This window comes from Mastigoproctus giganteus, chromosome 6, assembly GCF_048544385.1.
Source record: "Mastigoproctus giganteus isolate SK-2022 chromosome 6, ASM4854438v1, whole genome shotgun sequence".
NCBI classification, from domain to species: domain Eukaryota; kingdom Metazoa; phylum Arthropoda; class Arachnida; order Uropygi; family Thelyphonidae; genus Mastigoproctus; species Mastigoproctus giganteus.
In genome coordinates this window covers 112,488,089-112,512,469 of record NC_143580.1, presented here as the reverse complement: position 1 = coordinate 112,512,469, position 24,381 = coordinate 112,488,089, and the positions used below count along the sequence as shown (strand labels likewise).

The 24,381-nt window shown below is 37.5% G+C and overlaps 1 protein-coding gene across 2 annotated transcripts in view; it reads left to right on the top strand.

Annotated features, from left to right (window-relative positions):
- Wdr92 (dynein axonemal assembly factor 10) overlaps positions 1-24,381 on the top strand; it is a 160,239-nt gene that overhangs the window by 512 nt on the left and 135,346 nt on the right. The gene's annotated exons all lie outside the window — the stretch shown is intronic.

The following is a 24,381-nucleotide window of genomic DNA, read 5'->3' as shown; positions in this document are numbered from 1 at the left end:
TCGATGCTTTTCAATGTGACAAGCATCAACAGAAAAAGAATGTTTTGTGCAGTCCATGTATAAAAAAAATTAAATATTTTAACAAATCTTGGTTCTGTTATTTAATGCAATTTACAGGGTGTTCCATAAGAAGTGGGTTTATATTACACTGGCACCCATAAGATGTTTTTGAGGGGTTGTCAGTTACTGCAAATTGCCAGTTCCCTTTCCAGTTACTGAGGACCTGAAAAACAATAAACAGTAAATTCATGATGGAAAAAGGAGTCTATATTCTAGGAGAGTGGCAAAAAATGTTGCAGTTTTTTTTTTTTATAAGAATAGAAATAAATTAGTACTATACATATAATGTATAGTACTAATTAATTTCTATTCTTGTGTGGTTTCAATTACCAGTAATCTAAAAAAAAAGGGTTATATACAAGCCTTGACATGCTGGGAGATGATCGGGTGATTTGATTTGATGGGAGAGTCAGATGCATGGGAGGTAGAAGTATTAGTAATGGCCATATGGTGCAAGGAAGCCTAAGGCTTATGCTGCCAGCCAAAAAAAAAAAAAAAAAGGTAAAATAATAATAAAATAAATAAGAGAAAAGATATTCCACAACCTATGCATTTCCCTCCTTCCGTAGGCAACTATCCAGCTGACCTTTGAATTTGCCCAAACTGTCAGCCTCAACCACCCATGTAGGTAACTTATTCCAGTAATTTATAACTGTGAAAATTTTGCCTTTATTCATTTTACTTTTGCCTCAAACACCCCAATCAAGTCTCCTGTAAAATGTCTAGTTTCCAAATTGTGCAACCCACATATTCGAAGGCTTTTCTCATATGGTTGCTCTTTTGCCAATCTCACTAGGCGAGTTACCTGTCTCCTGGACCCTTTCAAGAAGCTTGATGACTATTTTTAGGTATGGTCTCTATACTTGAATGCAGTATTCCAAGTGTGGTCTAACAATAGCCTTATACAGGGTGTCTCAAAAGTGATGGTCAATAATTTAAAGGTGAACTGTACAGACTACAATATGTAAAAAAAAAGCCTAGTAAACATGGGTTGTTAAGTGAATCGTTTTCAAGATATTGCACATTTCTAGTTGGGATCCACCACTGACAAGGTGAACTGTACAGAGTTGCGATCCACCACTGACTTGTTGGTTTAGGCTAGGTTATGCTCATTATCTCCCTTTCCCCAATGCTCTGAGACATAGCAGGCATACTAGTACTTGTCAAAGGATAGTCAACATGGAAAGAGGTTACAGTAACGAAGAGTATGCAGACATACACTTCATATATGGTAAAGCCAACGACAGTGCACTCGAGGCTGTATGTTTGTACCAAGAAGCATTTCCCCGCTGAAGGCAGCCCAGCAGGTGCACATTCATCAGGGTACATCAGTGCCTTAGAGAAGATGGGTGCTTTGCACATGGAATATGAGCAGGTAGGCCCAAAAGCATAACACCTGATGTTGAGGGTGTTAGAAAGAATAGAACAAAATCCATGAATTTCAACAAGGAGGGTTGCTCTGCAAGAGCATGTACTGAGTCATAGCAGTGTGTGGTGAATTTTACATTGCCAATTACTGTACCCCTATCATATCCAGCAAGGTCTGAGCAATAGATTACCCTCCCAGAGTGCTCCCATAGTCAGTGGAGGATCTAAACAGAAAATGTTCATTATCTTGAAAATGGTTCATTTGCAGCCCAATGTTCACTGGGACTTTTTTCCTTATTTTAGTTTGTACTTTTCACCTATATATTGACCATTTTTGAAACACCCTGTATAGTGGGATTATGACATCCATATCTCTATTAGCAAATCTTTAATAAATCGTTGATAGACACCATGTCCCTTCTTTGTAACCTGTCTACAATGCTCAGGGAACTCGCTGTCTGACCATATCATAACTCCCAAGTCCCTTTCTTCCACTACTGTCTCTGACAATCGTCCCTGGATTTGGTGGATGCCCAGAGAAAGCTACCTGCCAGACTGAATCATCTCAACCACAAAGTTTGGGGGAAATAGCATGATCTGGAGCTGTTTTTCATAGTTTGGCCTTCGATGACTGATTGTTTTGAACAAATCCCTGAATGCCTATCTAGACATCCTGGACAATAATGCGTTATCTACGTTGTGGCAGCATGTCGGGAAAGGCCCTAAGCTATATCAACAGGACAACTCCATGTCATACTGTTCATGTTCTGATGGACTGGTTGAGTATATGAATACCGAATACTTGGACTGGTCAACCCAGAGCCCTAACCTCAATCTTATAGAGAACCTCTGAGATGCCACTGTAGCTGAGTGGTCAGGTGTGCGGGTGCATAAGTACACGTGCCTTGAGTGACCCGGGTTCAAGCCCATGTCTGCTGAATACGGTGCTGTTTCTTGTATTCTTTCTACCTTGTGAACTCCTCTAACCGTGTGGTCGTCCCGGAGTACAAACAGAAAATTTATTATTTTTATTTAAATAAATTATCAAGTGTGTTCTCAACTGCCCAAAAAAAAAAAAAAAACACATGAAATGGTTGTCGCTTTGAAGGCTGCATGGATGAAAATATTGGATGACATTTAGAAAAAAAAAAAACTAGTGGAGAATGTTTCAATTAAAGACTACAGATGACATAGAGGATAAAGGTTTTCAGCACATTTCATTAGTCTACCTGTGAATAAAGATTATTTGTAGATATGCAGGTGTCCAGATATTAATGGTAGAGCAGTGTATTTTAACTCCTTTTCAGGAGTGAACACATTGATGTATGTTTTTCATGTGTGTTTTCCCGAAAGTACATACATAAATTTACATTTCTGAAGGTGTTTTGATCTAGCCGGAGGTAGAAATCAGCTTGAAAAATTGTGATTTAAAGCTGCTTATTTTTAATTTCTTTATAGAGTTCTTTATAATGTACTTCAGTGTAGGCATTATAATGTTTGCAGTGTTATTAATTTGACCAGCATTTTTTCATAAATTTAAGAATAATGCAACATGCTGGAGGAGTAAGGCCTACTGAATGTATAATCATATAAAATTCAATACATCTTACTGCTGTTTGGGATAGTTTGGGAGAGGGGTCACTGGAAATTATTTCCTATTGATTTAGACTTATATCCATAAGTCTAAATCAATAGGAAACTGCAGTGGTAAATGTGGCCCTGGCCACAGGTGCCAGTTCACCATAAGTGATGGAGTAAAGAAAACACTCAGAATAACTTAATTTATAATGCATTTTAAATATTGCTGTGATTGTTATTATCCAAATAAATTATTATAAATGTAAGTAGCATTTATATAAAAGCTACAGACTTTTGGATAATTTTATTTTATAATTAAATTAGTGTTTTTCTTTTACAGCTCACTGTGTGCAATGAAAAATGGCTAATACCAGTGTTCCCAAGGACCTTTTGTATATTGTTTTTTTTTCTGTATATTAAAGATTTTCCACTTATGGGAAATCTTGTCCATAGTTTTTGCTGATCATTTTATAAGGTGTTCCAGTTTGAGAAACCTTGATCTATGAAAACAGCCACAAATTCCCAAATATCCATCACCAGTATATAATCATATCATCATTATAAAAAGCTCATCCTGCCGTATTTCTTTCAGAAAAGAGTCTGCTGCTCATCTTGAACAACATTCATATTTCTAGACCTGAACACATATCCCTATTGAGAATAAGCCTGATTTCTAACCTTTCTTGGTATAAGCATATCACAGATATTGCTTCCTCTGCATCAGTAAGATTACGAGAATCACTGGAAAAATCCACCTCGGTAATAAATAAAAACATAGTCTTTTTTTCCCAATATATATATATATATATATATATATATATATATATATATATATATATATATACATATATATATACATACATATCTCCTCACGTTCAATATGTCTTTCGCTTTGAGGCCAAAGAGGAAATACCTGAAAAAAAAAAAAAAAAAAAATCTCTGAAAAAAGGTTTTTACATATTCCTATGCAGGTGTTTCCACAGAAAAGGAAATAATCAGTGGTGGGGAGGTCAGATCTGTAAGTTAGATGGTTTAATCCCTAGAATCTACAGTCTATCAGAGCAGAAATTTCTTTATGGGACTTGTATATAGTAATGTTGTCATGAAGAAGCAAAACACTCTCTCTCAAAAATGAAATGCAGGATCAATTTCTGCACCTCCGTAGCCAGGTGGGCAGGAGCAGCAGTGCATAGCACACACTTCTTGATTAGACCGGGATTCGAGCCCGTGACCACCAAATACGGAGGATGTGGAAAGGTCGGGGAATGACCACTGCATATCCCCGGGGCAATATGGCCTTAGTTGCTAATGCTCCTAAAAGCCAAATAACAACAGCAGGATCAATTTCATTTTTCTTGGTCATTACGATTAGTAGAGGCACATGATGCAAGAAAGCAAGCTTATACAGCATCAGCCAAAAAAAAAAAAAAAAACCATTCCAAACGTTTGTCTAGTTCTGCCTTTAAGCTATCAACTTCTATAACAACAGATGGAAGTTTGTTCCAGTAATCAACTACCCAATGGCCAAAGAAAAATTTCTCCACATTTATTTCACAACTGTCTTCCCTCAATTTGAATTTATGCTCCCTCAATTTCGTAATCTGAGCAAGAGGAAGAATCCCATCAGTATTGAGCCTGCTCAATCCATTCAAGGCCTTATACATCAATCAGATCACCTCTCAGGTACCTAGTCTCCAGATGCTACAATTTGCAGAACTTAAGCCTTTCTTTATAAGAGCACCCAACTGTTCCCTTCACCAGTCTTGTTGCCCTTCTCTGTACTCGTTCTAGCAACTCTACATCCTTCCTAAAATGAGGCTTCCAGATCTGTACACAGTACTCAAGGTGTGGCCTGACCATTGCCTTATACAAGGGGATAATCACCTCCTTATCCCTGCTCACAAAATAAATGTATATCATTGACAAGACCCCATGACCTACTCTGGCTTCCTGTCTGTACTGCTCAGAAAACTTCATATCTGACTGCACAATTACCCCAATGTCTCTTTCATTCTCCACTACCCTGAGTGTAACACCACATAGTTGGTACATTTCTCCGGGGTTACTGGTACCCATATGTAGTACTTTGCATTTGTCAATGTTAAACCTCAGTTGCCACTTCTCAGCCCATTTGCCCAACTTTTCCAGATCCTGTTGCAGCAGCATATTGTCATTACTGTTATTAACAACTCTGCCAGTCTTTGTATCATCTGCAAACTTTGACATTAAGCTTGATATACCTTCCTTTGTGGTGTCTTAAATTTTTGGGAACAGCATTAGCATAGGCATCTTTAATGATTGTATTGTTATGTGGCACATAGCCAATCAAAATAATTCATTCTGTATAAAAAAAAAATGGTAGCCATGATCTTCCTGTCAGAGTGTTGAATCCTAAGATTTTTGAACAGTAATGACCCACAGTGTTTCCATTGTATGCACTCCTGCTTTGTTTTCATATCCCACTGATGTATCCACATTTCATCACCACTTGCAGTTCTTGAAAGAAACTCTTGCACCTGTAAAGTTTCCTCACAAATTTGAGCCCTGTACTGTTTCTGAAGAGATATGAGTGTTTTTGGCACCCAACCTAGTGAGAACTGACCTTTGACGTGGCCAAGTGTGCATGAAGGATTGTCAGTACTGACCCCTAGAAATATTGCATTTTCTGTCAGTCAGAAGACACCGATGCCAGAAAATCCACAGCGCATCTATCCTGTATAAGGCCTTTATTTTTTTGTCACATTTTTAGTTGTCGCTTCTTTTTATAAACTGCTTGCACTAAAAATTTTATATGGTATTCAGATGGGTCAGTATCACTGCATAAGAGTATTCATAAATAACTTTTGGTGCATTCTTTTCTTTTATTAAATATATGATGATGGCCTACTTTAAATCTCTTTTGTTCTTCAATAAGTCACTATACTGATTTGAATCTGGACAAGTAAGAAAAAGCATTTATGAGTGTACGATAAAACTAGTTATCCACATTGACTATAAATATCAAGCATATTTATAGTCAGTTTGGATAACTTATTGGATGCCCCTTGTAGGTGTCTTTTCTCTCAACATCACTTTTCTTATAAACAAACAATTATTGACTTTGCAAAAACCATCATCAATCAGTTACATGACTCAGATAGGTAGATTGTGAAGAATAGCATTAGTAATAGCAAAATGATATGAGGAAACAAGCTTGTAATAGCATCAGCAAAAAAAAAAAAAAAAAAAAAAAATACTCATTTCATTTTTTCTAACCATTCTGATAATTTGTCCAGTCCTTCTTTAATAGGGTAACTTCAGTAATTACAGACCTGTGAGCTTGACTTCTGTTCCAGGGAAAATAATGGAGTCTGTGATTAAAGAAGTATTGCAGGATCATCTTGATGGGAATGAAATTATATAGAAATCACAGCATGGATTTGTTAAGGGAAGGATCCCATCTGACCAGTTTGATTAGCTACTGTGATGCAGTCAGAAAGGAACTGGATGCAAACAATTTTTACATCATACACAGATATTTAGTTAAGATTTTGACACTGTTCTACGTGAAAGACTGTTGGTACAAGTTGGAGCAGTCTGGCAATTGAGGTGAGTTACTGCTATGGTTAAAGAGATAGTTGAGTGGCAGAAGACACAGGATGATTGTAAATGGGCACTGCACTTCTTGAACTAATTTTACCTGAGTACCTCAGGGTTCAATGCTGTGCTTTACTGTTTACAATATTTATTAAAGATATTGATGAAATCATCTCAAGTTGTTGTCTATGTTTGCAGATGATAGGAATCAAGGCATACTAGTGCATCAAGACCTAGAAAAATTAAGTCTTACTGCACTAGTATTGGGAAGCAATAATACCAGAAGAATGTACCAATTTGGCAGTACCCCACTCAGGGTGGTGGAGAATGAATGAGATCTATAGTTGATTGTACAGTCTGACATGAAGTTCTCTGTGCAGCACAGTGCAGACAGGCTGCCAGAACAGCTCATGGGATTTTGCCAATGAGGAATAGGAACTTTGCCAACAGGGACAAGATGATTATCCCATTGTTTAAGGAAATGGCTAGGCCACATCTTGAGTACTGCACACAGGACTGGAAACGTCATTTTAAGAAAGATAGGAATCTCTTGGAATGGACACAGAGAAGATCAACTAGATTATTCAAGAACACTAAGGGATTACCACAAAAACTTTGTACAGCTTAGAAAGTAGGCACTTATGAGGAGAGCTAATTGAATTGTGTGTTTGACTTTAAATGGATTGAGTAAACTTAATGATGATGGTATTCTAACTCTTTCTTAACACACGCACACACACACACACACACAAGGAAACATAAATTTAAATTGAAAAAGAGATTGCTGCAGGCTGAGTGTGTGAAAATTTGCTTTCAGCCAGAGAGTGATTGTTGGAACAAACTGCCATCTGGTGTTGTTAATGTAGGTAGTTAGAATAAATTTAAGGAAGAATTAGATCTGTTATTAGTGGGGATGGACAAATTAGCTTACTTCCTTCATCATTTGTCACTGCTACTGCTAATTAGCAGCTTGCTCTAGTGAGGTATATGTATTTTGATAGTGAATTAATTATTGCATTCCTGTATACTTGCATGTCCAAAGATTATGGTCTATTTGCATCTCCGTCACCACCAAATACGGAGGATGCGGAAAGGTCAGGGAATGACCACCGCATATCCCGGAGCAATATGGCTTTAGTTGCTAATGCTCCTAAAAACCAAAAAATAACAATAACAATAATTTGCATCTCATTCTTGGCATGAAGAATTGAATTAGGGAACTGGCTTTTAAACAAATCTGGAGTGTTAAGTGAACTTTGTTGCGGAATCTGCAGTAATTTGTAAGGAAATACGATTTGTGCACAGAAAATGTATATGGATTGGCACACAGCTATTGTGAGATAGAATTGTATTTGTGTTTTTCTATAGGCAGCTCCTAGAACAAAAGTTCATTTCCACTTCGTGAGAGATAGTGTATGGATGGCAATCACATCAGTTGGTCCATTTTAAGACCCAAAATTTTAATTGTCAGATCTTCTTCTTTCATATCTGTGTTGTAACAGACCACTCTTCTATTGCATATAGATGCCCTAAGCAAAAGGAGTACATGTACTCCATGATAAGCTGCTTGTTATGCCTTCTACATGGGTCTTGTTTTAAATAGCAAGTTCTTAAACCTTCATAATCTTTTTATTAAACACTTAGAAACATACCATTCCTGCATTCCTATGAATTCATAAGTGTTCTTTGTATGAAAGATGGTCAAGAAAAACTCTCAGGAACTCGATTGATTTGCAGTGCCCAAAGATTCTACCAGGGAATTCCCAGCCAGGCATGTATTAGGTAATTAACCTTTGCTGCATTACGCAATTCTGATTAAAAAGAATATGAAATAGTCTATGGATTGACAAGTATGCCCAAGGAAAATGGCATACCTATAGAACTTGTCAACATATGAGTTTAAGGTGGTGTTAACATTTCAAGCCTGTGTAGTGACATCTGATTTCTTCTGGATTTTGCACAGAATGTAGCATATTATGCCATCTGCATAGGTAAGAAAAGCATTCACGAGAGGTACACAAGGCTGGCATAAAGAGCAAAGCTGACAGAGAAAGATACTTTGGGGTATACCAGAATTGGCTGGTTTGTTGATTAATTTTATCAGCTTTGAAGAATAGAAATTTCTATTAGCAGGTTACTCAATAATTTCAAAAAATTTCCTGAGAAACCATAAAATCTCTCCAAAAGGTAAGAGCAGAGGCTCATATGGGACAATCAAAAACTGATCTCAAGTAAAGAAATACAGGGTATAGAGCCTCTGACTTTCAGTTTGCAGAACCTTTTGCATAAGAGTGTGAAGACAGTAATAGTAGATCTCCTCTTTATTGCATAATAGGAATTATTGGGTATGTGACTAAATATTTGTTTGGCAGTGTTTTGGAAAATACACTTTTCAAGGTATTTTAAGAATATAGCTGCAATTGAGATTGGCTGAAAATCAAGAATAGTTTTCAGATTCTTAACTATTGGCACCAGCCGTTTTGGTAGCCAAGCCAGTTAGACAGTATTTCACTGTTGAATGATGCTGTTATAGAGATGTTGTTTCTTTGCTAATAAAATAAGAGGCAGTCTTTAATTCTAAGGTAAAGATTCCATAATTGTAGCTTTGTTTCATAGAAAATTAACTGTAAAAAACAGTGGTTGTTCCGGTACTTCTAGGCTGATTTTTTTTTTTTTTTTTTTTTTTTTTTTTTTGATTTGGTAGTTGTTGGCGCATCGGCTTCTGTGGCCATATTGCACCTCCCAAGGTTTTTGCAGTACTTTGATCCAAGCCCGAGGCGGGAATCGAACCCGCGACCTTTGGGTTGCCGGGCAGGTACTTTACCCACTCGGCTAGCCCGGTCGGCTCTAGGCTGATGATGGTCGCGAAACTGAATCTTGTGCATTCAGACTTGCTGTTCAAATTTAGTCCATGTTGTTAAACTGAAGCACATGTTTGTTCCATTTTTCCAAATTTAAATTATGGGAGAGATTCCATTGCCATCCTCACAGAATTTGCTTGCTATTCTTAAGGCAAGGATCTTAAGGTTCATAAATTTGTCCAAAGCCTTACCTTTCTACTCATGGTAGAGCTTCACGTGTTTGTGCAAATCTGGAATACACCTCCCTTGATGTGGTTCTTTTGAACACTGCATGTTCTTCTTGCTTGTTTTAAAAAAACATCTGAAGAGATTTTTGCCACCATAGTTGGTGGCAAAAATCTCTTCAGGCAATTGTATGGAATAGTAATAATGTATATTTTCAAAATCGCAACATTTTGAAAATATCAGCCAAAAAATATCATCATTCTATGTTAGCTCATTGAGGCACTTCCATGGAAGCGAAACAGAAAAACCAATCAATATAGAGATATTTCAGATTACATGTGTTCCGTAGAAAAACTTTTGTCTCTCTCTCTCTCAGTCCAAGGTATATGTGATAAATGGAATATACCTAGTTATTTTTAAATAATGAAGGCCATTACAGTTAATTATAAGGGATTCAGGGGTTCACTTGGAAGGGAAAAGCATGACTGGATTCATTTGGAAAGGAAAGACACTAATCTATTGACAATCCATAAACATGGTTCAGAGAATGAAGTGGGAAACTAGACTGAGCAGACTGACTTCAGTGGTGAGGAAAATTGTGACCATGGTTAAGAATTCAATACGGAGTCATTTAGATACAAATGGTATTCTAAAGGGAACCCAAATGGTTCTGTAAAGGGGAGGGGGAACCTCACTTAACTAATCAGATAAACTGTTATGAGTTGGATACAGGAAATATAGGAACTCCACGACTTAGTTAAGGGTTGCGTTCTGCAGAACTTTACTTAAGTCAGAATTTCCCCCATGCTTGTGCAGCACTTGCAACTACGCTTGCTGAATTGATTGAATCAAAAAAGAAATGTTCAACGAACATGTAAATAGAATTAATTAATGTATTTATTCAATTTTTTATCTCATGCGCAGGAAAAATTACAAAAGCATGCAATTTAAAAACTTTCAAAATTATAAAGTAAGAGAGGAGACAGGCATAACCGTCAGTAAGTTTTACCTCTTGAGCATCGTTGCCAGAATCGACATCTTCAACTGATAGGTATGCCGCTGTGGAGGTTGAGGGCTGCGGAAATTTAGAAGGGGTCAGCAGCTCAACCTTACAAAAGAACATATTAATGGATGACTGGACAGTGGCATTTTTCTTTTCATCGTAGATTTCTTTGTAGCAAGTAAGCATATCATTCATCCCTCTGTTAACTTTTAAGAATCATTTTCTGTCAGGATCCATCTTTTCAAACCTCGCCATTGCCGATGCAATTTCATGAAATGCCATTGCCATCTCTCTGGTGATGAAGCATCTTGGCTCCTCATTTGGTTCATCTTGAGCTTCATCAGCATTTTCTTCTTTCACTCTCGCTGCCTGCAAGTCAATAAGTTCTTCGTTAGATAATTCCTCTACTTTCTCTATTAACTCCTCCACATCTTTGGCAACAACCTCCAAATGAAGTAGCTCTGCAACCTTTACAATCTTATCTGTTACCTCTTCATATGATTCGTCTTTTTCAAATCCTTCGAAGCCTTTCACATGCCGTGCGCATATTTTCTTCCAAGCGCAATTTAAACAACTTTTAGTAATTTCCGCCCAGGCCTTATTAATGTTTAAGATGGCATGGTAAATATTGTAAGATTTCCAAAAGTCTTTTAACGTAAAATTTTTCTCACCATCTACTGCAGACAATGCCTGAGCAAATGTTGTGTGTAAATAGTTTGCTTTTAAATTCGAAATAACACCCTGATCCATAGGTTGGATGAGTGAAGTCGTGTTTGGTGGTAGAAATATGACTCTCACGTTCGAATTGAAATCATTTAGATGTGTAGGATGTCCAGAAGCATTATCTAATAGAAGCAAAATCCTGAAAGGAATGTCGTTCTTTACTATATTTTTTTTTTTTTTTTTTTTTAGACGCCTCCGTAGCCAGGTGGGAAGGAGCAGCAGTGCGTAGCACACACTTCTTGATTAGACCGGGGTTCGAGCCCGTCACCACCAAATACGGAGGATGCGGAAAGGTCAGGGAATGACCACCGCATATCCCGGAGCAATATGGCCTTAGTTGCTAATGCTCCTAAAAACCAAATAACAACAACAACAACAACAATATTTTTTAACCTCGTTAATTAAGCTGCATTTAAACCAATCCTCAAAGAGAGATATTGTTATTTGTGCTCTCTGGTTCGATCGGAAATGCACGGGTAGGGTGGCTTTATCGATGCCATGCACAAGGATTTACAGAATGGTACACAAGCAATGGTTTTAATCTGTAATCTCCTGCTGCATTAGCTCCAAGCAAGAGTGTGGCCCTATCTTTTTACACCTTGAAACCTAGCATCGTATTTTCCTCTTTGGCAATGTATGTTCGACCCGGAATTTTTTTCCAATATAGAGCAGTCTCATCAACGTTAAAAATTTGTTAAAAATTTGCTGTGTTGAATAGCCTTCATCAATAATTTTTTCCAACACATCACAAAATTTCTATGGAGCTGCAGAATTGGCACTGGTGACTTCACCGCATACTTTAATGTTTTGGAAACCAGTGCGATGCTTGAACCTATTAAACCATCCATTGCTTGCCACGAACTGGGCTTGGGGTTCGCCACAAATATTGAATGGCTTGAATGGCCATTGGACTCAGGGGCACTCGTTTCTGAATCTGATTTTCCATCCATATTATTAATAGCTGTTTCATCTTTGATATAGCACCTGAACACTGTTTTGTGATCACTGTTGATCTTAAATGTGTTGATCCTTTGACATGTTCTTTTATACGTGCACTGTCCTTTAAAATAGTATTTACTGTTGAAGCAGCAGTACCTAATTCGCATGCAACAGATGGAAAATTTTGTCCTGCTTCATACTTTTTATCATTTTCATTTCTAAATCAATTTTGTTTCATTTCGTTTCATGCTAGCACTTCCAGCACATGCACTTTCCATTGGTCCCTTTCCATTCACCATTGTAATAAGTAAATAGGAATGAAGAGAAGTTTCTGAAAATTTGTTTTTTATATGATTGAAGATTTCAGTGAAGGGGAACACATATCACCATAATACCGTACTGTTAAAACCCACAGAATTCCAGTTATCAGTACATATTATTGAAAATGCTATAAGATCGAGTTTACTACTCGTTTGTAATGAATTGCACTAACAGAAAAGCCCAATAAACTGGAAAGTGCAAAATTTTTCTTTGTTTTGTGGTAGTGACCTCCAGAAATGTGTTTTAGAAAAATATCACAAAAGCATTCAAAATTGATTCTTGTAACCGGAAATTATGATAACGATGAAAGGGTAGTGCAATTTCCATTATAAATATGATATTTTAGAGAGATAAATAGCTTTGTTAAATAGCGAAATTTTCAACTTCTAAGATCTTGGAACGAATTCCAAAAAAAAAACAAAAACAATCTGTTATTGGGTTCACATTACGATATTTTCCCAATACCTCCAGAAAGTAATCATTGGAATAAATTGTTTCTGTGGGTAGTTGAGGCCTGACAGCTTAGAAAAATTCAAAGGAAGGCTAGCTAAGATCAGTAACTATGGGATGAGAATAACATGAGGACTTTTTCCTTAAAATTTTTGTTGGATGCTGGAAATTCTGGCTTCCTTGAATCACAGGCCATTATTAACACTAATGATGATAATTTAATTCTTGTTCTCAACCTTCAACCCATGCATGGTACTAATACTATACGTATTAGTACCATATGTAGGTCGAGTATATTAGAAAGTAGTTGAGTGGTCAGGAGCGTGAGTGCAGTAGCACATGCTTTTGAGTGGACCAGAGTTCAACCCTGTGACTGCTAAATATGATTAACATTTGTATTGATTGATTTATTGTAAACTCCGCTGACCTGGTGGCCAAGCCGAAGTATAAACAAGAATTTAATATTAGCATTAGTAGAGGCATATGATGCAAGAAAGCGAGCTTATGCAGCATCAGCCAAAAAAAAACAAAAAAACCCCTTCCACTTCACCCCTCCGTTCATTCGAAATATCTGTCCAGCTAAGCCTTAAATTTATTTAGGCTATCAACTTCCACAACAAGGGATGGAAGTCTGTTCCACCAACCAACTACCTGCTGGCTAAAGGCAAATTTCCGCACATCTATCCTATATCTTTCTTTCCTCAGTTTGAATTTATGCCCTCTCAGGTGATTATTCTGAGCAAGTGGAAGAATCCCATCAGCATTAACCATGCTCAAACCATTCAAGGCTTTATACACCTCGCCGGTGCCTAGTCTCCTGACACTGTAATTTGCAAAACTTGAGCTTTTTTTGTAAGAGCAACTCTTTGTTCCATTCACTAATCTTGTTGCCCTTCTCTGTACTTCTTCCAGCAGCCCTACATCCTTCTTGAAATGAGGCCTCCAGACCTGTATACAGTACTCAAGGTGTGGCCTGATGATTGCCTTATACAAGGGAATAATCACCTCATTATCCCTGCTAGAAAAATTCCTGTATATCATTGACAAGACACCATGAACTACTCTTGCAGCCCATCTGCACTGCTCAGAGAACTTCATATCTGCCTGCAAAATTACCCCCAGGTCCTTTTTCATTCTCTACCACTGTCAGTGTTGATATGTTGTTCTGGGGTTCCTGTTTCCCATATGTAGTACTTTACATTTGTCAATGTTAAATTTCATTTGCCACCTCTCAGCCCATCTGCTCAACTTTTCCAGATCCTGCTGCAGCAGCAGCATAGCGTCAGTAGTGTCCTTAACAACCCTGCCAACCTTTGTATATTCTGCAAACTTGGACATTAAGCTTGATATACCATCATCAATATCATTTATAAATACAGAAAACAATAATGGACCCAACACTGAACCCTGAGGGACTCCACTAATAACATTAGTCCATGATGAGCAGTGTCCATTGATAAACACTCTCTGTCATTTCCCCCTCAATCACCCCTTTATCCATAGCAGCAATTTGCCACACTGCTCCAATTTGTGCAGCAGTCTTCCATGCACAACAGTATCAAAAGCCTTTCTAAAATCCAAATATATAATATCAAAGTTATTCGCTGCATCCAGTTCTTTTGTGACTGCATCATAGTATCCAATCAAATTGGTCAGGCAAAACTTCCCCTTAATAAAACTGTGCTGTGTCCGAGCTATAACTGGAGTCTTGTCTAGATGATCCTGCAGTGCTTCTTTAACCAGTGCCTCCATTAATTTTCCTGGCACAGAAGTTAAACTCACAGGTCTATAATTACTTGTGTCAGCCTCTGATCCTCCTTTGTGAATTGGGGTCACATTTGCATATCTCCAGTCTATGGATACCACCCCTGAGTCCAAAGAAGCTCTCATAATTATGGCTAAAGGTTTGCTTACTTCCATTGCTGCCTCCTTTAATATAACTGGATAGATTCCATCCACCCCAGGTGCCTTTCTTGTGTTTAACTTCAACAATTTCTCCTTCACTTTACTCTCAGTTATTACCAGATTATCTAGCTTACTGCCAGAGTTGAATACACCTCTGGCATTCACCTCACTGAATAACTCCTCATGTGTGAATGTCGATGCAAAATATTCATTTAGTTTGTTAGCTACCTGAACAAGATCATCAACAGTTGAACCATTGATATCAAGTGGACCAATCTGATTCATCCTCTGCCTTCTAGAGTTTACATAAGTAAAGAACTCTTTGCTGTTTTTCTTTGCATTCCTTGCCAAAGATTTCTCGTAATCTGCCTTCGCCTGCCTAACCTCCTTTGTAACTTGGTTACAGATCAACTTGTATCTATCATAGGCTTCTGTGTCATGTGTTAATTTGTATGTATCCCATGCATTATTCTTCTCTGCCATATGTCTCATTAGTTCATCTGACATCCATTTAGGCCTAAACCTTGAACAATATTTCTTGCCGACCGGGCTAGCCGAGTGGGTAAAGTACCTGCCCGGCAACCCAAAGGTCGCGGGTTCGATTCCCGCCTCGGGCTTGGATCAAAGTACTGCAAAAACCTTGGGAGGTGCAATATGGCCACAGAAGCAGATGCGCCAACAACTACCAAATCAAAAAAAAAAAAAAAAAATATTTCTTAGTTGATATGTAAAGCCTAGTAGCTTCCAAGATAAGTACTTTGAATGCTTCCCATTTTAAATTTGCTGTTGGTTACATCATCAGTTGGTCCCACTGTATAGAATTTAAATACTGTCTCAGACCATTTTAGTTGCCTTTAAGAAAGCAAAAATCCTTCCCTTTACTCCTGATTGTAGTTACCTCTTTGAGTAAATCCCACTTCAGCACACTGTGATCACTGCCACCTAATGGTTCCTTTATCTGCAGATTCTTAATGCATGAAGAATCACTACTGATAATCAAATCAAGAGTATTACTCCCTCTAGTTGCCTCCCGAACATGCTGATGTAGAAAACAATCATCCAATAAATCCACAAAAGCCTTTCTAGTGTGTGAGTGACCAATTCCCAAATTCCAGTCAATATCTGGGAAATTAAAATTCCCCATTATAAGACTCTAATTTACTGGCCCACTCTATTTCCCTGTACATTTTCTTATTATATTCATCAGAGTCATTAGGCCTATAGCACACTCCTACTCCCAATTCTTATGTCACACCAAACTGACTCGACACTGCACTGTCCAGTGATGTTGACTGCCTTCACTTCCTTGGATTGTATGTGTTTCTTAACTAATAGCATAACTCCTCCTCCCTTCCTATCCTGTCTATCCTTTCTGTAGACGTTGTAGTCCCCAAATTCCAGTTCTGCATTCCTTATATCTGTGTGACACCACGTCTCTGATATCCGAACAATATCTGCCTTTGATGCTTTGAGCAATATCTCAAATTCACCAAATTTATTTACCACATTGGTGTACACGCAAGTATACATGCACCTGTTTCTATTCTTAGCTACCCTAACACAACCCATGTGTTTACTTGTACCACAATGACTCCCAGCAGTCTCTGAAATACCCTGCATCTTGTTTTTCAGGCTTCTGCTCATTCCAATAGAAGCAGTGCAAGAATCACATTCACCTCTGCCAGTGGCTACTGTTAATCTATTAGTCCTTGTATCCCCCCCCAAGCTAGCAGTTTTCCAACCCACCTAACACTGGCTCGATAGCATCAGCAAATATTCTTGCACCCTTTCTATTTAAGTGTATCCCATCTCTGTAGAAGGAAGGATGGGATACACTTAAATAGAATGGGTGCAAGTGTATCCCTTCCCTGTAGAAGCAGTCTGTCCTGTTAACAAGTACAGACCAGGCTGAAAAAATTCTACCCCTTGAGCCTTGCACAATCTTTCCAGGGCTGAATTGATCGACAAGGCTCTCATCATATACTCTCTCCTATCGTGTCTGGGCAGAATTGCAGACACTTTCAAATGCAACCCTAATTCACGGCTTTTTTCAACAGTGACCTCAACTTGTTAAGTAATTCTGCCGGTCTCCTACTCTTAATATCATTAGTGCCAACGTGTACAACTATATTACCTTTTGTGCCCTTAAAAGATGATATCCGCTCTACAACGTCATCAACCTTTGCCACTGGCAGACATACCCTGGGCCTGTTCCACCTATCCTTTTTACAAAGCATGTTCCCCGTTTCCCTGACAATAGAGTCACCAACAACTACTAGTTCCTGTGGGACCAGTGCATTTTGCCTTGGGGTTGCCGCTGTGTTGCATGATGACCAGGTGCAAGCTCTGGCGTTGATGTGGGCACCTGAGAGCTTGATGGGCCCCTCAATTTAGATCCTTTTAGGGCATCCACCCTGGCCTTCAATCTCTCATGTAGGCCCTTAACCCACAACCCCGAACTGTGCTTTTGAAAACCCATGTTTGGAGTTAAAAAAAAAAAAAAAAAATTAATATTATACTTAATTAAAATAAAATCACATTTATATTATAATATGAATTTTTATTAAACCATTATTTAATAATTAAATAAAATAAATTAATTTAGTTATCGAATGATTTCGTAAAAATTAATGAAAATCAAAGGTGTATTTCTGATATTTGGCTGTAAATGCCAAAAATGCTAGTTACACCTCTGTCTGCATACATAGGAGAGGACATGATATCACTCTTATTGATTATCACTCTTATATATATGTACATAGGAGGCTTTGATTATGTAGCAGCACCATTTCTTATGTGTTTTGTATTGTACCGCAATATGAATAATTTCCTTTGTGAACAATGTTGCTATAAGAAATTGATGAACGCAAATATGCTAAGGCTGTTTAAGACAAGAATGTAGTATATCTCAATTGGCTTGTGTGAAATCTCCAGCTTAATTTTTGTTTATAGTAAACCTTGCAATAATGTAAAACAGTTATTAATCAATGCAAACTCAATTTTGAATCTTGGAGAAGAAAACTTGCTTCTTGTTGAAATGGTGATCAGTTTTCTCTTTGGACCCTCACTGTGGGTGACGGTAGATGCCTTATCTTTTCAACTAATGCTAATGTTCCTCAAGGTTCAGTTCTTTCTTTCACTCTTTTCCCTCTGATATATTAATGACCTTCCACTGACTGGAAAAACCCTGTTTGTAGCTTTGTCAGTGATTATTATTAGTCATATAGTACAACTTATTCCAGTAATCAAGAAGTCGCTGACTAAAAGGGAACTTCCTGCAGTCCATTTTAAACCTCTTCCCTCATAATTTGAATTCATTACCCTTAGTTCTGGAATCATTTATAATGATGGAAATTTTATCCTTGTTCATTTTACTTCCCATGAAGTACACCTCAGTCAGGTCTCCTCTAAGGTGCATAGTTACCAAACTCTGCAGCTCACACATTCAAAGTCCTTCCTAATATGGATGCCATTTGCCAATCTCAACAAGTATGTTGCCTGTCTGTGGACTCTTTTAAGAAACTCCATGTTTTTCTTTAGGGTATAATCTCTATACTTGCACACATTTATTCCAATGCATCTTGCAGCTGTCATATATGATGGGATTACAGCATCCCAGCTCTACAACCAAATGTGCAATAACCATCAATAGGACATTATTGGTCTTTCTTGACACCTGTCTACACTGCTCAGAAAAATCATGTGTGACTGAATTGTAACTCTCAAATCCCTTTCTTCCTCGTCTTTTTTTTAATTCATTCCCTCCAAGTATATAAGTTATTTTGGGAATTGCTAATTCTCAAGTAAGACTTTGTATTTTGCTGCATTTAAACTTAACTGCAATTTTTCTGACCATCTCTAAAGTCTATCCAAGTTGTCCTGAAAAATTGCCGTAGTGGCACTGATTATTAACTTTGTATTGATCTTGACATCTTGAATATCCAGCACCCACTCCTTATATTGAGATCTGCAGGTAATTCTTTTTTTTTTTTTTTTTTTATGTGAACCCCAAACACGAGAGGTATTAGAACCTATAGTACTTAGTACCGTGCTTGGGTTGGAGTTTGAGAAGACAAAATAAGGTATTTGTTGACATTGGACTTGAACTTCTGTAGATTGTAATTTTCACGAAATACGTATGAAGGAAGGTTGTTCCAGAAAACGGCAGTTGAATGAATAAATGAGGAAGATGAAAAGTTGGTTCTGTGGGTTTGAAGTTGGACAGTAAATGGATGTTGGCTGGTGGCGGCACGTGTTTGGACTGTTTTGAAAGAGAGAGCGGGAATTATAGAAGCCAATTCAGAACAACAGTGCCCATGGAAGTATCTGTAGAGGAGGCATGCAGCAGAAACAGTACATCTATGAGAGAGCAAGTGGAGAGACTCTGTTAGAGATGAATCATTAATTAACCTAACTGCCCTCTTCTGAATGGAATCAAGAAGCCTTAGAGAGGTTTTGAGGGCACCACCCCAGATGTGGGAACAATATTCCATTGCAGGGCGGATATGCGATTTATACATAGTGAGCAGCTGTTTGGAAGAAAAGTAACGCCGAGAGCAAAAGAGAAAACCAAGTTTTTTAGATGCAGAGGAAGCAATATTTGTAATGTGCTTGTGTCAAGAGAGATTAGAAGTCAGGGTAATCCCCAAAAGAGATATATCATTTTGCCTAGAAATGGGAGTGTCACTAAAGATAAGCATAGGAGCAGAAGAATCCTTTTTGCGAGATATAAGACAAGACTGAGTTTTAGAAGGGTTGAAATCAACTAAGTTGTGTTTGCCCCATTGGAGAATTACCTGAAGATCGGCATTTAAGGAATTGGTGGCAGATTTTTGAGAAGTTGAAGCTGATTGAGCAGGACAAGGTTTCTCAAAATGGAAAGTGGAATTCAATGTGCTATCATCGGCAAAACTAAGAGTGGGGGAAAGAACTGAACCTTGGGGAACACCGGCATTAGTGGAGAAGTTAGAAGACAGAGAGCCATCCACCATCACCCTCAGTGAACGATCAGAGAGAAAACTGGATAACCAATTACTAAAAACAGTTGGCAAACCATAAGATGGAAGTTTGTTTAAGAGACCTTTATGCCAAACACTATCAAAAGCCTTTGAGATGTCAAGAGCAACTACTTGTGTTTCACCGTACCTTTACATTGAATTAGTCCATAAATGGGTAACATAAGTCAGAATATCACCAGTGGATCAACACTGACGGAATCCATACTGGTGATCGTTGATCAGACGGAAGGTTTATAGGTAGTTTAAGAGTTGGTGGTTAATTGATTTCTCCATTACTTTAGAAAGAGTAGAAGTAATTGCAATGAAACGATAATTGGATGGGAGGGATTTGTCACCCTTTTTAGGAACTGGCTGGATATGAGCAAATTTCCAAGCAGAAGGAAAAACACCTTTGGAATAAGAAAGTGAAAAAGGCGGCAAAGAATAGGAGTAAGTTCAGGAGCACAGGTTTTGAGAACAAGTGCAGAAATACCATCAGGACCGGGAGCTTTCTTAGCATCAAGATTCATCAAAATCCTTCTAATATCCTTTTGATGTAAGACCACAGGAGGCATTGAATGGAGCGTGTTGGGAATGGTGGGAGGTGTTTTACCAAGATCATTAATACATGAGCTGGAAGAAAAATGGGATGCTAGCACGTCAGCTTTATCCTTGGCTAAAGTGACAACAGAACCATCTGGTTTGGACAGAGGTGGGAGCAGAGATGGGCAAAAGTTGCAGCCAATAGCTTTGGCAAGAGACCAGAGTGTTCGGCTACAATTAGGGCAAGAAGCAAGTTTTCTACTCGTAGCCTGTTCAAACTGTAGTTTGTACTGATTAATAACTGCTTTACAATTGTTGCGAGTTTTGGTGTAGGCAGAAAATGAAACTGAAGAATTAGAAACAAGCCAATTACGATATGCAACATTCTTCTCTTGAACAACCTTAGCACATTTATTGGAAAACCAAGGTTTAGATAAAGGACGAGATTTTAAAGTTGAGTGTGGGATAAAGGATTCCATTCCTGCAAGAATACGATCTGACTGACACGATCTGAGCAAACGTTGACATCAGAAGTTTTGAAACAGTAATCCGACAAAGGAAAAGAAGAAAAGAAGTCACGCAGGTCATCCCATTTTGCATTTTTGTAATGCCAAACAACACAAGGCTGGGAATAGCCATGAGATAAAGGTTCCATTGGAGAAGAGACAATCACCAAGTTGTGATCTGAAGTGCCTCAAGGACCTCTCACTTCCACCGTGTACTTAGAAGGGTTGTTTGCGAGAAAAATTTTTAAAATTTGTAGATTAAATTAAATTTTTAAAATTTAATTTTAAAAAATTTAAATTTTTTAAAATTCGAATTGAGGAAAGACAGATGTAGGATAGATGTGAGGAAATTTGCCTTTAGCCAGCGGGTGGTTGGTTGGTGGAACAGACTTCCATCCCTTGTCGTGGAAGTTGATGGCCTGAATAAGTTTAAGGCTCAGCCGGACAGGTATTTTGAACGAACAGAGGGGTGAAGTGGAAGTGGTTATTTTTTATTTATTTTTTTTTTTCTGTTTTTTTTTTTTTTTTTTGGCTGATGCTGCATAAGCTTGCTTTCTTGCATCAAATGCCTCTACTAATGCTAAAAGATCAAGCATATTGGCTCTATGATTAGGATTGTCCAGTATTCTTGTAGGTAAATGAACAATCTGTGCTAGGTCATTAGTACTTGCAAAAGCCTCAGCATCTCGACCAGCAGGGTCGGTGTGACTAGAAAACGGAAGCCAGCTGAAGTTGTGAACATTAAAATCATCAAGGAACTAACCTCACTGTTAGGAAAGTTGGACTGCAGAAAGTCAAGTTGCAAAGAGAGGAAGTCAAAGAGCTCCAAGTGATTAGTGGAGTTTGGAGAACGATAGAGACAACAGATGAATTTGACACAATGAGGTAGAGAGATTTTAAGCCAGAGATGATCAAAGAGAGGAGATTCCAAATTGCCAAGTCTCTGACAGGGAATATCAGAACGGACATATGCAAAAGTACCACCTTTGAGGCGAAAGGAATCATACAGTGAATAATTTGGGCATCCGAGATGAGCAGTAGTTGAATCAACCGATAACTGAGATTCTGTCCGAAAAACTACATGGGGTTTGGCAGACTGCAAGTGGAAATGGACATCGTTGAGATCAGAATTGAGACCACATATATTTGTGAAATGAATTAGGAAGTGCTGGGGAGGTTTAGATCTTTTCGCAGATAAGTCATTGGGTAAAGAAAACGTATTTAACTTCAATCCTTAAAAAGCGCAGCCCTGTCTTATTTCTTATAATAAAAAAGTAATGTGCCTGTGCTCATCTCCATAACACAGATTTCTAAACAAGATCACATATCTCTATTGGAATTCATCCCTGACTTTCACTTTGTTTTAGCATAAGCACCTCAAAAGTATTGCTTCCTCTGCATCAAAAAATGACTTTTCATCTCTCTCTCTCTCTCACACACACCCACACCCAATTTTGTTTTTGCTACATGAGTTTCCTGTAGATAACAATTTGTCTCTTCTCAATTAGCATCTCTAATTCCCCCCCCCCCCCCACATTCTCTTCCAAACCAGTTAGGTGTTAGGTCAGGAATAGGCAACAGAGATTCGAGCCCTTCATGTTTTTCAAATAATTGACTGTTTTCCAACAGATAAAGGTATTAAAAAAAAAAAAAAAAGTAGTTAATGGCATAGTGCATTATTTACTTTCAGGCAGTTTTATTTCTTGAATTAATTGAATTTTTTCTTTTTCTGTATTAATGGAAGTGAAAAGTAAATATTAAATATTCTAAGTAATCTTGTTACAAATTAATTACTGATTGATTAATTAATAATATATAAAGTAACTATTTGCAATTCACTGCCCACACCTTCCAGTGCTTGACTTCATGGTTTGTAATACTTGATCATCAACAATGCATGAAATGCTCATATTTCAGGCTTTGTAATTGAATGAATTAAGCAGCTTTTGTAATTCAGTTTACTTATTTATTTCTGAATGTCCATAAAAATTTAAGTATAATGCATGTTTTAATGTTTCTGCTGTGATTAATATAATTAAACAAATATTAAGTGATTAATATAATAAGTATTCATGATTATTAAATTCAAAATTGTAATAAATAAACTGATAACAAAAAATGAGCAAAGAGCAGTGACTTTTATGGACAAACCACGAACATTTTATTTCTACACATTTTCCACATTGCCCATTCATTACTCCAAACAGTGCATTTCAGAAAACATAACAGCCAGTGCTTCAGCTACAATATTTGATACTTGGATAGTCTGTGTTGATGTGTATGAAAAAAATGAAATAATAATTTTCGGATTTGTTTTTGTCTGATTGGCATGGCTCAACAAATCTTTTCAAAAGAGCCAAATATAAAATTTCATGAAAATGCATTCACTGGGAGTCACATTATTAGATGTGGATGTATTGACATGGTAAAGACAGTAGGTGCTCTTTGCATATACTGTATCTAATACACTTGAAAAACTTTTAATTTTTTTTTTTTTTATTTCTATTTCTTTGAAATGTGCAGCCATTCAAACCCCATCTGAATTCATGTATAATAAGTCCTTGTTATCCAGTGGTTCACAATTACCGACACTAACTCATTTTAATTTTTTTTTTTTTTTTTTTTTTTGGCTGATGCAGCATAAGCCATAGGCTTTCTTGCACCATGCGGCCGTTACTAATACTAATACTAATACTAATTTGTAAGGTGCCAGATTCGGTTATCTATTACTTTATACAGTACACCTGTTATTGGCATTCGGCTAGGTTATTCAGTGGTGTTTATAATATTTTGGGCTGTTGAAAAGTAAATATTAACTTTTTGTACATTATGGCATATGTACGAGTAATCAAAACTGTTCTAGGATTGACTTTGTATCTTGAAATTGTGGTGTTATAACTTGTTTCAACATGTTCAGTGACTCATCTATCTATAGTAACTATATATAATATATGCAGCAGTCTGAATTCATCATCAGCCATTTTCAATCCAATGCAAGATAAAGGCCTGTCCAGCAACTTTCCAGTTCCTTCTGTTTTGTGCAATGGCGATCCATTTACTACTCACAAACCCATGAATTTCATCTATCCATCTCCACCGTTGTCTTTCAGATTTTCTTCTAGCTCCTCTTGGGTTTAATTCTGTTATTTTCTTAGTCCATATGTCATCATGTCTTCGAGCTGTGTCCTGCTGAAGACCATTTTAGTTCTTTAGTTTTGATAAGAATGTCCTTTACTTGAGTTTGCTGCCTAATCCATGTTTTTCTCTTCTTATCCAACAGTGTGATTCCCAATATAATTCTTTCCATTCTTCGCTGTCTAGTTCTCAGCTTCTCATCCATTCTTTTGGTGAGTGCCCAAGTTTCACTTCCATAAGTCATGGTGGGG